This window comes from Suncus etruscus, chromosome 5 (assembly GCF_024139225.1).
Source record: "Suncus etruscus isolate mSunEtr1 chromosome 5, mSunEtr1.pri.cur, whole genome shotgun sequence".
NCBI classification, from domain to species: domain Eukaryota; kingdom Metazoa; phylum Chordata; class Mammalia; order Eulipotyphla; family Soricidae; genus Suncus; species Suncus etruscus.
This window is the reverse complement of record NC_064852.1, coordinates 38,705,295-38,723,464: the sequence shown is the minus strand read 5'-3', so window position 1 is coordinate 38,723,464 and position 18,170 is coordinate 38,705,295. Positions and strand designations below refer to the sequence as shown.

At 36.0% G+C, this 18,170-nt stretch overlaps 1 non-coding gene across 1 annotated transcript; it reads right to left on the bottom strand.

The window, feature by feature from the left end:
* Nucleotides 1-15,999: 15,999 nt before the first annotated feature.
* On the bottom strand, nt 16,000-16,155 carry LOC126010315 (U1 spliceosomal RNA). Its single transcript, XR_007496393.1, has one exon. It is a non-coding gene; the product is annotated as a U1 spliceosomal RNA (small nuclear RNA).
* Nucleotides 16,156-18,170: the final 2,015 nt, after the last annotated feature.

Sequence of the window (18,170 nt, the reverse complement as noted above, 5' to 3'; positions counted from 1 at the left end):
TGCAATTATGAGTATTATGACTAATGCTACAATAAGTACAGGAGTGTATTTCCTAAATAATATTCTTACACTTCCTTATTTTAACTAGTTTAAATACCATTTTATAATAAATTAAAAACAATCCAAAAAATCCAAATTTTAAATTATCAAGAGTTTTCATCTTAATTAGTTACAATTTTGTTCCAACAATTCAAGAGATTTGAAGAGAGGTTTTTTACAGAACAATGAAAAAGTAAAGGAAAAATACTTGATCTGCAATGATAATAAGTCTAAGGAGTTATAAAATGATAACTAGAATGAAATAAAAACCTACAGATGGACAGGAGCAATAGCACAAGTGGTTGGGCATTTGCTCTGCATGCAGGGGATCTGCATTTATTTCCAGGCATCATTGAGCATTCCAGGAGTAATTTCTGAGCACAAAGCCAGGAGTAACCACTGAGAACCACCAGGTTCTCCTCCCAAAAGAAACAAACCCAACAGATTGACTGGAAGAAAATATTCACTCAACACACAACTGAGATAGAACTAATTTTCAAGCCATGTAAAGTAGTCACTAACCTTACAACTAAAACAAAATGTTCACCAAAACTGGGGGCTAAACTGAACAGACATTTCCTCAGAAAAATGGTATACAGATGTCAATAGTTTATGAAGAATTGCTCTTCTTACTTATTGTCTGTAAAATGAAAACTAGTAAGATATTAATTCAGGCCTCATAGGTTAGCTAGAACTCTTGATGAAAGTATCAAACCCTGCTGGCAGAATATAGGGAAATATCCACTGTTGTTGAAACTCATCAATTAAAAAAAACGCTCTAAAAACAGTAGGATGATTTTAAAAAACTAGAAGTCTAGTTCCTATGTGATCCACTAATAACAATGCCATCATATCTTATCCTTAGAGTCCACATTGACAATTTAAAAATATATTTGCACTTTTATATTTATAGGAGGTCTAGTCACTTCATAGTAGCCAAAATTTTAAAGCAACTCAAGCACACAAGAACAAATGAATTTATAAAAACTGGTACATATATATATATATATACACACATATGTATATATATATACATATATATATGTATATATATGTATATATGTATATGCGATGGAAAGCTATTATAAGTAAAGATACAGACTTGCAATTTGCTACTATATGGATGGAAATAGTGGGCAGCATGCTGAATGAAGCCAATCTATAGAAAATTGACAAAATGCAAATGACTTCTAGAATAGGTGGAATCAAAATAAACATAGTAAGAGAATTAGAAAAGATCAAAGGTAACAAACACTAAGAACAGGCACTGAGTTTGCCGAAGCTGAGTATTAGTGGAATGGGAATAGATCTTTTTTTTTTTTTCCTCTCCCTCCCTCGGGAATAGATCTTAAGTCATTGATGGAGAACACTAATTCTGTGATGATTGGTGTTATGGTATGTACCTGAAATTTGTTAATAGTATTGTAAATCAGTGAAGCAAAACAAAAACATTTTAATAAAAAGATATTTTTAGAGCATAGCCTTGGTCTTCTAAGGAAATAAAAGTAAACCACCAATAACTGATTGTATGGAAATGATATGTAATAGCAAATAAAAATATAACCAAAGTAAAAGATTACCTAAATCAAAGAATCCTGATGAGTAAAAGACTATATCTACATGTTGCACTTCTATTGATTGCCTAGTAACTGAAATATATAAATGACACATAAGATGTACCAGCAGTAGAAAAAAGGCAATTCATAGTTGGGAAGGACTTTTAATCAATTCGTCTCAAGAGGCATGCTGCAGGTGTATAGAAGAGGCATACCAAATGTATGAAAAGATATTCATTAAAATCATAAAGAGAAAACTCCAAATACATGTAACAGTGGCTTATATTTTAAGCAACAGTAGCAAGTATTTATGAGCTAGTGGAGAAAAAGAGATCTTAATGAACTTTAAGTTGGATACTACCATCTTGGAAAACAATTTTGAGCAACTATATAATCCACAAACCCTATGTCTCAATCTCTAGCTAAAGTTAAAAATAACTAAAAGATGTCTATTAACAGTCATGGTTAGGAATAATTAATCTATATAAGAACAGAGAACTTAAAGGAAGTAAGGTGATATGCATGGGTACCCTTTCAGTAACAGTATTGCAAATCATGTTGCCTAAAAGAAAAGAGTCAGGCTAGAGTTGTGGGTAAAGGAAAGGTAACTGGGGAAATTGGTGGCAGAAAAAGAACATTAATAAAGTGATGGTTGTTCAATATTGCATGACTGAAATTTATCTACCAACAACTTTATAACTCTGTACCTTATGGTGATTTAATAAAGAATAAAATATATATGTGTTAATAAAAGAAAATATGTAATAAAATATTTGGTTATAAAGAAATACAATTTTTAACTTTAAGAAAACATGTACAGTAAATAAAATAATAACAAAAATGCATTAGCTTATTTAAATATCTATATAAGAATATATTATTAATAAATATAGAAGAGAAATTTTTGATCGAGGGGCAGAAGCTTTATTTACAAATGCAGACCTTACTGGCTATTGTCCAAAAGGGCTAATCCCTATATGCACTTCCCAAGAGCTAGTTATAAGCTACTAGTTTTTTATTTTTAATTTAATTTTATTGAAAACATTGTGAGACATTTGTTTGTTTCTTAGGCCACATCCAGAGATTCTCAGGGGTTATTGCTGATTTTGTTCTCATAAAAAACTCCTTTATGGATCATATGGAAATCTGGGGATCATATGGGATGACAGAGTTGGCCACATGCAAGGCAAATGCCGTACCTGCTGTGCTGTAGCTCTGGAACCTATTGAAACCCTTGTGATTTACAAAGTTCTTCATAGTTGGGTTTCAGATATACAATGAATCAGGGCCAATCCCACCACCAGTGTCGACCTCCCTCCACCAATGTTCCCACCGTGCATACCATATCAACCCCCTTACTCCCTATAACAGGCCCTTTTTAAGTTGAGATTCTTAAAATTTGGGTTCCTTCCTTGATTTCATTATTGTTGCTTTTGCTTGGATACTTAGCTCTGCTGTGGCTAGCAGCTTTGTTCCGGTTACTTTAAAGAACTTCTTTGAGTTCATTCTAGGAGAGTGGGTGCTTGGATGGCAAAATATGAAGAAATAAGGGATGACACATGTTATGTGGGAGAACAAGATATTAATGTGAGGAATCAGGGGGTATATATGGGGGATTTTGCCAGTCACAGGTAGGAAAAAAAGCTCACATTTGTTTCTATGCAAATTACAACATTTCTCTTGTAAATGAAGGCTTTGTTAGTATACATAGTTTGATCTACAAAACTATTCACCTGGCTTTAGATGATAGGCAGACCTGATGGATAGATACATCTCAAGTAAGAGTCCAGAGTTAAAAAGAGAAGGTGAATTTTAACATCTCAAGGCAGCTTGTCAAGCTAGTTCCTGGATGTCAATACTGATGTAAATTAGGGGATTTTACAAGGATCTGGGTTTCCCTTTCAAACTACATATTTCTGAGGGAAGAGGATTTTGTATTAGGGACAAATAAAAGAGACAAACTATATCTGAAAGGAATGCAAATCTATACCTCATAAAAGTCTCAACAGCCCAATGCTGCATCCTGGCCAAACTTTTTAAATGTTAATTTTGAGGTAAAAATTAGTCAGCAAATGCTCAAAGTCCTTTAGAGATGTCTCAAAAACAGAACATTCCTTTCTGTTTAAAACTTCAAGGGTGTTTTTTTTTTTAAAGGGGGGGAATAGAAGTTGTTTTTAAGTGTCTTTTGGTGCTAAGTTTTCTAGGTAAAAAGAAATTTAATCATGGCTATATTTGCCTGTAGAACACCCTCATATTTGGAAGTAAAAAAGCTCAAATATATACACAGTACAGCAGAAGGGAGATGCATATTTGACCAAATAAATGTTTGTTACTAAGCATGAGAAATATCACCTTCACTATCAAAAATCTTGGTCAGCCATCTGCGCTGAGGAAAGACTTTGCCGTGGGCCTTCTGATGAGATTCTCTTTAGATAGTGGTGGCGGTGGGGTGATATAGCTTTGTCCTTTTTAAAATCCCAATGCCCATGTGACAGCTTGGCTCCTGGCCCTCATCCTTTTATATTTGTTTTCCCCTTTCCACTTAAATATTTTTATTCTCTTTGCTATACTCTGGAGCCAAGAATTGAAATTTTAAATAAATAAAACAATGGATACTGATGATAGAAATAAGCAAAAAGTGAAAAAGAAGTGTGAGAATTATTTATTTTTTTATTATTTTTTTTTATTTTTTGGTTTTTGGGCCACACCCGGTAATGCTCAGGGGTTACTCCTGGCTATGCGCTCAGAAGTCGCTCCTGGCTTGGGGGACCAGATGGGACACCGGGGGATTGAACCGTGGCCCGTCCTAGGCTAGTGCTGGCAAGGCAGATACCTTACCTCTAGCGCCACCACGCCGTCCCCAATAATTATTTTAAGAATATATTAGGAGGTGATGGATTTGTTTGAAAAATAAAATTATAAAAAATTCTCCTATATGCCAAAAAACATACTTTTATTGAGTATATTTTCATTTGTCATAAAATTTTAATATCTCTATTTAATATATTAAACCTCTAATTAATATATTAAATATCCTAGAACTAAAGTATATTTAATAAACCTGTCCATAAAGATATGGTCCTAGTTCCCAGTACAGCTCTCAAGTAAGAATGTTTTGGTGTCTTAATTATGATATGTCTGTAAAACTCGTTAAATTGTTTTGTTAACAGTTGTTCATAGAGATATAGATTGGTTGCCCTAGTCTTGCTACAGTAATATCCTATTAGACTCCAAATACAATCCTCATTATGGTGATGTCTTGACAAAATACACTAACTTACCCATTTTCTATTACTGCCCCTGCTATATGATATTAATATATCATTAATATCAATAATGATGTAATATTAACAGAATAGTAATAATCAATAATTAATAAGCAATAATGTTAATAATCACATATTAATATAATATAATATTAACATTAATAATGTATTAATCAATATATCATATATTAATTATATCAACTAATTAATATAAGAACAATATTGATAATTATTAGTATTAATAATTATATATTAATATGATATAATATAATATGATATTAATATTTATGTCCACAGATACAATTGGAATAGGCAACAATTACACACTAATAGACTATTCCTACAGTAGTCATTCGTTGTATGTTTTACTATTGAAAAGGGAAGTTGGAAGTCGTCACTACCTCACTGCCCGCCCCCACCAATACCGCCAATTGCCTTGGCGGATGTCCCGCCCCTAAGGAAGTTATCACTACCCCCTCCCATTACCTTGGCGGATGTCCCACCTGCCCTAAGGAAGTCTTCACTACCCCTTCCCCTTACCTTGGCAGATGTCCCGCCCTTAAGGAAGTTGTCACTACCTCGCCCCCACCAATATCTTATATTACCTTGGCAAATGTCCTGCCTCTAAGGAAGTCATCCTTACCCCTTCCCCCCTATAGTATATAAGGAGGGATGTAGAAAGCCATGAGGTCTTTTGCCTTTGTCCTGTTGTGGGCACACGGCAGTTGACCCTGACTGGCCAGAATAAAGATCCATTTGAGCTTTTGCCTGAGTAATCGTTTCTTCATTTCTCTGCGTCGGAGTGTTATCTAGACTGCCGGACCTTTCATTGGCGAGCCAGCCAGGAGTCCTTTATATGCCCGGAGTGGAGTGGTGAATAGAAAAACTCGGTGGGTTTTGAGTAGTGTATCTTGTGATGTAATTTGATTGTAATTGGTTGTAATTTGATGTGTGCAGGAACTAGCAGTATATCTTCTGATTTCAGTTGTAATTTTTTGTGTGTAAAAACTAGCAGTATATCTTGTGTTGTCAGTTGTGATTTGATGTGTGTTGGAAATAGAAATAGGGAAATAGTTGTGTGATTGAGGGCTTGAGAGTCTCCACTCGATTCTGGGTGGAATTAAGAGTCCCCACTCGACATGGATTCTGAGTGGTAGTGAACTGACGGGTTCAAAAACTATAGGTCATGACCCTGGAGGTGCCCCAGGAGTTCGGTTTTTGCTGCAACAGGAAGACGTTCCTGGGCTGCAATGGTGGATCCTATTTCTATTAATTGGAGATCTTCATTTGTGAGGTTTTGTTTTTCTTTTTGTGTAAGTGTGTAGGTTGTGTAGGTGGGTGTGGGTTTCATTTCATTGAACTCTTCCACTTCTTTCACTTCCTTTACCCCTCATCTACTTCTTTAATTTTCTACTCCCATTATGGGTCAGCAGCAAGCTACCCCTTTGTCTCTTACTCTGGACCACTGGTCAGAAGTAAGGACTCGTGCTTGAAATTGTTCCCTAGTCATCAAAAAAGGGCAAGTGGCGGACCTGTTGTGCTGCTGAGTGGCCTACCTTTCAGGTTGGATGGCCACAGGGAGGATCTTTCCATGTTTTCCTAGTTCGCAGGGTGAAGGACATTGTGTACTGACCAGGGCCACATGGACATCCTGCTCAAGAACCCTACATTCTCATGTGGGAAGACCTTTGTACCAGCTCCCCTGACTGGGTGTGGCCATTCCCTTCCCCTCTTAAACCTTCTTCTTTACAGCCACCCTCGGAGCCTACGATCCTACCCATGAAGGCAGAGGGGGTGTCAGAATCAAAGCCTAAGGAAGAGCAAGTTGTACCCTGCATTTACCCTGACACCACGGACCTGCATCTCTTTGACCCCCCTTCTTACCACTCATCTGCTCGTGCCCCCTCTGCTCCAGCAGACGAGGAGGCACAGAGCCCCCTTCTCCCCTCCCGCAGAATCCTCCTTCTTCTTATTGCCTTCTCCCATGCTGCAGGGAGAGCGGGAAGGAGTAACTCCCTTGCTTCCATCACCCTCTGAGTCCGTGCCAGATGAGAGCCAAACAGGGCCAGCTGTGGTGACAAGCAACAAACAAAGAGATCTGGCATTCGGAGCTTTGCCAATCATGCCCCTGAGGCCAGGAGGGCCTATGGTGGATGATGAAAAGGGGGGGATGCATACCCTCCAGTATTGGCCCTTCCCCTCTTCTGATCTCTATAATTAGAAGCTTAACCATCCCTCTTTTTCTGAAGACCCCACTAGGTTAATTAATCTTTTAGACTCTCTGATTAACACCTACCAGCCTACCTGGGTCAACTGCCAGCAGCTGCTTCGTACCCTGTCCACTACTGAAGAACAGGACCACATATTGGCAGCAGCCTGGAAGAATGTAATGGGATTAGATGGCTTGGTGACAACCAGACCTGATGTTATTGATGACGTTTTCTCCTTGTGGAGACCAAATTGGGACCCCAACACGTATGAAGGTAGGGGGAGCCTGTCCACCTATAGCTGCTGATTGTTGGCTTTGTATGAAAATGGGGGAAAATTGGCCTCTGGCTGTCCCTGTCCGACTAGGTAATCTAAACTTTGCTTCTTTTAGTTGTATTTATGTAAAACCCTTTAAGGTAGTTCCTCTAAGCTTTAAATCTTCTGTTTGCTATTCACATAATGGCACCGAATCTGTAGACGTAGGTCAGGTGGGAGCCGCTCAGTGTTCAGAAGTCCTACCTGCCCCTCCCCTCAGCCCAGGGTGCTTACCTCTGGGATGGGTATGAATATGTGGTGGAAATTTGGCTTACTCTCTTCTACCCAAAAACTGGACTGGAATTTGTGCCCCAGCATTAATACTTCCCAACATTGACATCATCCCGGGGACAGAGACCATCCCTCTGCCTAGCATAGATCTCTTAGGTGGTGCTCGTCTGTCTTGACGAGCTGTGGTGCTCCTGCCCCTACTGGTGGGGCTTGGGGTAGCTGATGGATTAGCAACTGGGGGAGTAGGACTAGCAATATCAATAGACAGGTATGACAAACTCTCGCAAAAGTTAATTTCAGATGTAGAGATGGTATATAAATCTATTAGTGATTTGCAGGACCAGTTCGACTCCGTGGCTGAAGTGGTATTACAAAACAGGAGAGGATTAGATTTAATCCTGGCAGAGAAGGGAGGGCTTTGTGTGGCCTTGCAAGAAAAAAATTTTTATACCAACAAATCGGGAATAGTGCAGGACAGAATCAGACATCATCAAGAGGAACTGGCCTAAAGAAGAAAGGAGCTATTAGACAGTCCCTCATGGTCTTTATGGGGTGGGATTCTCCCCTATCTGATACCCCTACTGGGGTCCTTTTTGGGCCTCTTACTCCTGGTAGCCATTGGACCATGCATAGTCAGCCACCTCACCACATTTATTCGAGTTCAGGTTGGGGAAGTCAAGTTGGTATTATGCCAACAATATGAAGAATTAGCTCATGCAGGAAATTCTCACCAGAAAATGGAGGCCCCCGATCACACTGGCTTCTAGGATTAGAAGCCCCTCTACAAGAAGTGAGGGTTGATAAGGGAAGTCGGAAGTTGTCACTACCTCACTGCCCGCCCCCACCAATACTCTGAATTGCCTTGGCGTATGTCCCGCCCCTAAGGAAGTCTTCACTACCCCCTCCCCTTACCTTGGCAGATGTCCCGCCCCTAAGAAAGTCATCACTACCCTCTCCCCTTACCTTGGCAGATGTCCCACCCTTAAAGAAGTCATCACTACCTCACCCCCACCAATACCTTGTATTACCTTGGCGGATGTCCCGCCTCTAAGGAAGTCGTCACTACCATTTCCCCCCTATAGTATATAAGGAGGGATGTAGAAAGCCACGAGGTCTTTTGCCTTTGTCCCGTTGCAGGCACACAGCAGTTGACCTTGTCCAGCCAGAATAAAGACCCACTTGAGCTTTTGCCTGAGTAATCGTCTCTTCATTTCTCTGCGTCGGAGTGTTACCTAGCCTGCCGGACCTTTCACTATCATATCCCAATGCCCATATTTTCAGTTTGATTTCAAGAAAGGAACCTAGATGCTCAATACCTGGAAATGTTACTTCGTGGGGTAGACTCCTTTAACAGTGTTCATCATCATATTGCTTGGTAATCTAGACAAGAACAATTTTATTGTTCTAAGAAAACTCCATGCACAATCTAACACCAGAATCCTTTCTTCAACAAAGTTTACCCTCACCAATGATGATTTGCCTAGAAACTAGTAAAACTTTCTCCCTAATTCGCTTGACTCATTATTTAAGCATTATGACCCATTCCACATGGGTCAGGTTTTCAAATGCAACCTATGGATCAATCCTCAATATCTGTGTATGTGTTTGTGTGTACTATGTGATGGATATATCTATATTTGTCTAATCTGTATTGTACATAATCACTGTTTATGTTGTATATTTTCCCTGTTTATATATATAATTCCTACCTTATAACCTCCTTTCTTGCATATCATTTTACAAATTTACTTCTAATTTCTCATCCCTAATCTGTTATTTCTCCCTACTTAATCTTCATCACACTCAGCTCTTAACTCCTCATGAAGCAAAAACATTCCTCCTGTCCCAGCAAATTGCAGCTGCTAGCCAGCTTCCAAAGTGAAAGGACAGCCTTCCAGCCCACCTAGCTTCTGCCTGAGAAGCTGCCACAATTGCCCCTGCTTATTCCTTCTATGTTTCCTTTTATTTTCATCTCCTTTCATTGTGGACTGTTACTACCAAATTTGCTCTTGAGAGATCCCCAGTTTGAAGATTTTCTACCTGATCCCTGACTTCTGAGAAATATTTTTCAGACTCCTCAAGACTATATTGCAGATTGAAACATTGCTCTGGATTTTATGCCTCCTTTTCCAAATTATTTTAAAAGTCTTGAAGGGATGTAAATGTAAATATTTCCTTTGTATATTTCTTTTGATATATGTTCTTAATAGTTAAAATTCTTAGTGTGCATTTCTTAATGTAGAAGTAGCTTTCCTCATTATTTTTTATTTGGATCTACTTATTAGGAAATATATCTAAGGGGTTCTCTAAATTTTGTCTTAAACAAGTAATATTTACAAATTATTTTCTTTATCTTTATTATGAACGAATATATTTATTTTTCTAGTTTAAGGCATAAAGACAACTTTAGTGAGCATAATGGTTCTCCATTGAAATTCAATCAAGATCCCAATTGCCAGACTTTAAAAAGTATATTAAACATAATTTCTGTATTCTAAAAATTCTTGAAACGAGAGAAATAATGTTTTTCATAGACCACAAATATAATTCTTGCAAATTTCTAATGAATAATAAATAACCGACATTTTTAATAAACCACAGTAGAAATATTTTTTTATTTCAAGTTTGGATTTTTCCTTTTAATTTGGACCACTCATATCAGAAATAAAATAAAAACCTTTAGCTTTTATTTAGCTCTCTGCTGTGTTTAGAAAATCAAATGATGGAACTATGACACTTGATATATATATATATATATATATATATATAATAAGTATCTCTAAACTATTTACAACTGCACTGCACATGTTATTAGCTACATAGTTTCATGATTCTCAAAGTTATTTGAAGTTTTCTGAGACTATGTCCCTACGTTGTATGATCAAATTGAATATTCATAGGACTCCTACCATCTGTAATTTACTATCGTTTCAATGGAAGTATTATAATTAGACATTTAACTGCTCCAAAAATAATAATCTAAACTGTCCAAGAATAAACACATTAAATAAATTTCAGAGTTTTATAATATTCATGGTTAAAAACCATTCCATTTCTACTTATAAAAATCTCTGTATTGTTTCATAGACTCTGAAAGAAACTATATCATTACTGCATCTCACCCAAGACATATTTCTGTTTTAATTTCTTTCTTGTTTACTATCATCATTATTATTATTATCATTATTATTTAATTACTATGAAATGGCAGTTATTCATTATTGGGATTCAGGCTCATGATACTTCAATACTTATTCCTTCATCAATGTCCACTTCTCAGTATCTGCTTCTGGAAGAGGAAATTTATTTATTTATTTATTTTAACTTTTGCACTGTTGAAAAGGCTTCATACATAACACTTTACCACCTTTCCAAATCTTCTCCTCCTTCTGGTTCAGTGCTTTCTTCCACCATAGTTGTTGATTTCTTCCTGCTGTCCGCTCCAGCTCCATCAGGTGGCATATTTCTTACTGAAGACCAGATCTCTTGACATTTTAACTTTTATTAGCCATAGCAGGCAGTGCTCAGGAATTACTCCTTTCTCTCCATAGGGATCACTCTATTTAGTATTCAGGTGACTCTTGGGGGTATCAGGACTTGAACCTGCATCAACCACATATAAGCCAATTGCTTTATTCACTTGCCATAACTCTTTTTAGTTGTGCTTTGTTCTAAGTTTTGCCTTAAAATAAAATTTATTATTAGTGGAATGATAGCTTGCTTCTAATTGCTTTCTCCTAATAAGTGATGCTGAACATGTCTATGTCTTACACATATGTATTCTATAGGGAAATACCTATTTACCTCCTACTGCCAGTTTTGATGAGATTATTGTTTTTGCTAAGTTTTGTGGTTTATTGTTAGGTTTTTATTGTTGTTGTTATTTAGTGGGACATAGTATTTTGGGTTACACATGGAGATATTTAGGGATTACTCCTAACTCTGTTCAGGGATGATTCCTCATAATCTCTAGAATGTTAGGAATTGGAATGTCAACTGCATGCAATGTGTTTTACCTTCTTTTCTCTCTTGTGCAGTATTGTTTTTCTGTTGTTCCACTTTTTGATTATTTTATGTCTTGCATATCAGTCTGTTAGCTGCTCATTTTCTGCACATAATTTTTCTCATTCAATAGATGTGTTTTTCTTTTAACACAAGTTTAGTTTATTTTAGTATATAAAATGTTTTGGATCTGTTTTTGTTATACACTAGTGGTGCCAGCTGTCTCCTGGCTCTTTGCTCAAAATTTATTTCAGGTAATATTTGAGGTACCAGTGGGAGGATATGAATCAAGCCTAAGTTGGCTATATAAAAGGCAAGTATTTCTTTACTGTAATATCTCTTCAGTTCAGCCCCTATAAAATATTTTAATTTGATACTGTAGTCCATCTGATTTTTTAAATCTTTGTCACTGCCAAGATTCATATTTTGGGTAATTATGTCTGCACTATTTTCAATGTATTTCAGAGATTCTGGTCTTATCCACATTAAAATTTTGAGAATGGTATGAGTAATGGAACTAGTATACTTTTGACCTAAGGATTTCTCTTCTTGACATATATCTTCAAAACCACAAATTTAAAAATACATATTCACCCTTAAGTTATTACACTCATTGTAGTGCTTAGTGCAAATAGAAATATATGAAAAATTCAAATAAAAAGACTGAATATAGGAAATATGGTATGTATACATGTATCAATAATATGATGCAGTTATAAGATGAAAATCTTGCAGTTCACTGGAATATGGGTGAAACTGGAGGGAGATGTATTTCACTTGTCTATGGTTTATAAAGAGTCAAACAGAAATAGCATTGTAATGATGGCAATACATTATTGTTCTTGGCTAACAAAACAGATTAGCAGGAAAGTTGGAAAGGCTTGGGTAAATAAAGTCGCAGAGTAGAAATGATATAGGAATAGAAGTGAATAGATTGGGCAAGTTGGTGGTGGTTGCAATTAGTAACTTTGTAAATTGATACCATAAACATCAATCTTTCATAGCAATGATATATATAATATATGACATATATAACATATATACATATATAACATAACAATATATATAGCTTTGGGGCCACATTCTATGATGCTTAGGGGTTACTCTTATCTATGCACTCAGAAATTGCTCCTAGCTCAGGGGACCATATGGGACGCCAGGGATTGAACCAATGTCTGTCCTGGATCAACTTTGTGCAAGGCAAATGCCCTACCACTGTGCTATCACTCCAGCCCTGTTATCTAATTTTTTATATATATTACTAATAGAGTAGAGAAAACTAAAAAATTCTGTAACACTTGGAGCAAAGCTAGTGCACAGACTAAATATACAATTTTCTTGAGAGGAATCATCCCTGAACACAGGACTAGCAATTTGATCTGAGCACAGCTCAGGTGAACTACACAAAGACACAGCATTTATCTCCGAAAATGAGTATTAAAATTTATGTAATAATAAGTAGTAGAAATAGTAAGCCAGACAAAGAGGGGCCCACCTACTCTAGCAGCACAGGGAGTGATGGTGGGGTATATGGGTTGTAGAAAGGGAACTGGAATGGGGGGAGGACATAGTTGGTGATGGGTATTCCCCTGATTCAATGTTAGTATATACCTAAAATACTACAGTGAAAGATATATAAGTCATTATAGAAAAAAATTGTGTTTTTAATCAGAAACTTTCTTTGACTTACATGTATTATTATTATATCAATTATATTATATGTTATGTATGTCACTATATTATGTTAGTTTACCTCATTATGTTAATTTTGTCTCTTAAATAAATTCTTACAATAAAAAATAATTATAAGTAGTAGAAAATATGATGCATATTAGATTATATTCTCAAAATTTGGGAATGAAAGATCACCTGGATCTTTATATACATCCGAAGTATAATATTGCTTTCTTCTTTCTTTTCTTCTTTTTCTTTCATTCTTTCTTTCTTCTTTCTCTTTCTCTCCGTTTCTTTCTCTTTCTTTCTTTCTGTCTTTATTTCTTCTTTCTTTCTTTCTGTCTTTCTTTCTTCTTTCTTTCTTTCTTTCTTTTCTTTCTTTCTTTCTTTCTTTCTTTCTCTCTCTCTCTCTCTCTCTCTTTCTTCTTTCTTTCTTTCTTTCTTTCTTTCTTCTTCTTCTTCTTTCTTTCTTTCTTTCTTTCTTTCTTTCTTTCTTCTTTCTTTCTTTTTCTTTTTCTTCTTTCTTTCTTTCTTTCTTTCTTTCTTTCTTTCTTTCTTTCTTTCTTTCTTTCTTTCTTTCTTTCTTTCTTTCTTTCTTTTTCTTGTAATCTATCTTTTACTCAATCTATCATCTATCTAATTTATGAATCATCTGTCTAATTTATCTATTATATATCTATTCAACTACAATACATGGCTTAGTGTTACTTTCGTTCACGTTCATTTTCTTTTCTTTTCTTTTCTTTTTTTAGTTTATGGGTCACACCTGGCACACTCAAAGGCTACTCCTGGCTCTATGCTATAAAATCACTCCTGGCATGCACTGGGGTCTACATAGGATGCTGGGATTCCAACCACCATCATTCTCCTTGGAAGGCAAATGCCCTACCTCCATGCTATCTCTCTGGGCCTCGTTCATTTTCTTTTTACTGTTCCAGTAATTCCTTGAGTCCCAATCTGCTGACAGAAACTTGTAGAACTTTCTAAAATTATATGAATTTTGTAGTTATCCAAATCTCTATGTTGATTTCATAACTTTAAAAGTTAGATAATAATAACAATATGAGGCTACAATGGACATACCTATAATACATATATGTCAACTACATGCACTAGCAAAGTTTTTTCCAAGTGAATTAATCATAACACAATGCTCATGAATAGCATTCTTTCCTTAAAATTAAAACATGCCTTACACAGTTTCTCCTTTACATAAAGATGCAATGCTCTTCAACTGACAAAATATGTTGCACAAACTTTAATCCCAGATTTCTAATTTCCATAACTGCGGGAATAAGTTTTGTTGCTTTTTTAACTGATCAGTGGTGTTTCAATATAGCACTAAGAATAACACAGACACTCACCTAATCCACAGGAAATGATTCCCCAAATTGGTATTTCAAGTACATGCAAAATCCCAAATGCACCTTTATTTGGTATTTCTGAATAGAAAGGTTACTTATTATCTCCATCTCTAAAAAAAACCATAGAATCCAGGAAGACTAAAAATATTGTTGAATTTTAGAAAGAATGAAGCAGGAAACAGATGCTAGAAAAATAACAAAAAAATAGATGTCTTACTCCAGCATTTAGTAACACTTTAATTTCCATATCCAAGTTGGCAAAAATATACCAGGAAGATTCATAACAAAGGAGATTATAAAGAGTTAAAAGAACTTGGATGAAGTTATAAAGGTAATTTTTTTCTGCTATTTGTGTACTTTTCCAAGGGGAACTTTGAAATAGTAAAGAGGATAAAATGGACTCTGACAGCTTTGTGACATCAATGTTTTCCATAGAGTATAGAGATATAGTCAGCTTTTATTAGAATAGCTGATGACAGGAAATTGCAAATAATTTATAATCATTTTGAGACTCTTTAGAGTGTTTTTTAAAAACTAATTGCTTGACTTGAAATTTAACCAGGAAATTAGCAACATATGTAATAGATGTAACAGTTGTTTTTCCTCCTTTAAGAAATGTTGAAGTCTTTTTCTTTTAAAAAACATTGCTTCTTCCTCATAAAATTATATCTCTATTATGCTAGCCAATAAACTAACATAAGCATTTTACTTTTAGTCCCACTTCATAAGTCCTTTAGTTGCCTAATCAGTTCATCCAGAATTTATGATTAATAGCTATAGTATGGAATATAATGATACTCATATTTTGTTATTAAATCTTGTCAGTATTTTCCATTTTAAACATCTCTTACATCAGGACACAAATAAGGATTTTTTTTGGTTTGGGGACCAAAACCAGCTGTGCTCAGGTATTACTCCTAGTTCTGCCCTCAGAAGCTATGCCTAGTTAGGTTTGGGGACCATATAGGATGCCAGGGATTGAACCTGGGTTGACACTGTGTAAGGCAAACTCCCTACTTGCTGAGCTCTCGTTCTGCCACAAAATAAGTATTTTTGAGCATTTTCATTTAAACCTTAAAGAGTGGTACTAATTTTTTATTCTTTCCATAAACATAAAAATTACAGTAAAAATAATGAGCCAAATTTAATGTATGTAAATATTTGATTATAATAATATTTGACTTGTGTATACAAACGCAATAATTGCATTTGTTACCAATCCAGTAAATTATTTCATAAATTCTATATAACTCAAACATTTAATGTAAATTATTTAAATAACAGAATAAAAAGTCACCTATCATAATGAGTCATTTCACACATTTTTTTCCTTTTTCTTCTATACAAATGCATTCCCCCACTACCACAAATTATGCAGTTGAGCTGGGAAGCTCAACTTTAGGGAAATCGCAGGGATCAGCACATCTGGAGTGCAATGGATAAGCCTCACCCTAGAGAAACCACCTTCGTGTCATGGTATCTCCCCTGCTAGGTAAGTATTTCACACAGATGTTTATATTCTAAGTTCCTGTGTGTGTGTGTGTATGTGTGTGTGTGTGTGGTTTTTGGGTCACACCCGGCAGTGCTCAGGGGTTACTCCTGGCTCCATGCTCATAAATTGCTCCTGGCAGGCACAGGGGACCATATGGGATGCTGTGATTTGAAACGATGACCTTCTGTATGAAAGGCAAACGCCTTACCTACATGCTATCTCTCTGGCTCCAAGTTCTTTTAAACATTGATCTCATTTAATCCAATTAATTAGAATTATATTGCAGCTATTTACAATGACTGAAAATGACCAGATATGATAAACAGCTCATATTTAATCCATTAATAATATATAAGTCAATTAAGACAGTTTAATACTTTCTTGTTTACTACCAACTTCTTTTTTTTTTTTATTTAAACACCTTGATTACATACATGATTGTGTTTGGGTTTCAGTCATAAAAGGAACACCACCCATCACCAGTGCAACATTCCCATCACCCAAGTCCCAAATCTCCCTCCTCCCCCCCCAACCCCCGCCTGTACCCTAAACAGGCTCTACATTTCCCTCATACATTCTCAATGTTAGGACAGTTCAAAATGTAGTTATTTCTCTAACTAAACTCATCACTCTTTGTGGTGAGCTTCCTGAGGTGAGCTGGAACTGTGGTACATATACACAATGGAATATTATGCAGCTGTCAGGAGAGATGAAGTCATGAAATTTTCCTATACATGGATGTACATGGAATCCATTATGCTGAGTGAAATAAGTCAGAGAGAGAGAGAAAAACGCAGAATGGTCTCACTCATCTATGGGTTTTAAGAAAAATGAAAGACACCCTTGTAATAATAATTTTCAGACACAAAAGAGAAAAGAGCTGGAAGTTCCAGCTTACTACCAACTTCTTTAAGTCTTTGGCATGAGTTCAATGTTCACTGTGTTCAATGAATCACATTATTACCAAAATTTTAATTTACATCTCAGTTGTATTCAAATGCTGCTTATTAAGATGCTAGGTTTGTTTAAATGTAAAACTAATGTTCTGAGTTCAACAAAAACGTGTACATTTAGTCAAGATAACTTTTCTTTCTTTCGCACTCACACTTTTTCTTTTTTTAAACATCTTGATTGCAAATATGATTGTGATTAGGTTTCAGTTCCCTCATTCACATGATTATGGTAGTTCTCTGTTTAGTTATTTCTATAACTGCACTCATCACTCTTTGTGGTGAGCTTCATGAAGTGATCTAGGAGTTCCAGCCCTCCTTTCATTGTCTCTGAGGATTGTTGCAAAAATGACTTTTATTTTACTTAAAACCCATAGATGAATGAGACTATTCTGCGTCTATCTCTTTCCCTCTGACTTATTTCACTCAGCATGATAGATACCATGTACATCCATGTATAGGAAAATTTCATGACTTCATCTCTCCTGAAGGCTGCATAATATTCCATTGTGTTTATGTACCACAGTTTTTTAGCCATTCTTCTGTTGAAGGGCATCTTGGTTGTTTCCAGAGCCTGGCTATTGTGAATAGTGCTGCAATAAATATAGGTGTGAGGAAGGGGTTTTTGTGTTGTATGCTTGTGTTCTTAGAGTATATCTCTAGGAGTGGAATAGCTGGGTTGAATGGGAGCTAAATTTCCAGATTTTGGAGGAATCTCCATATTGCTTTCCATATAGGTTGGACTAGATGGCATTCCCACCAGCAGTAGATAAGAGTTCCTTTCTCTCCACATCCCCATAAGCCTAGCCAGGATCTTCCATGAAATTGAAAAAATGGGAACACTCCCAAACAGCTTTTATAAAGTCAACATCACCTTGATACCAAAACCACACAGAGATGCTGCCAAAAAAGAAAATTAGAGACCAATATCCCTGATTAATACAGATGCAAAGATCTTCAACAAAACCCTGGCAAATAGGATCCAATGTATCATCAAGAAGATCATATACTACAACCAAGTAGGTTTCATCCCAGGAATGCAAGGATGGTTTAACATCCGTAAATCTATCAAC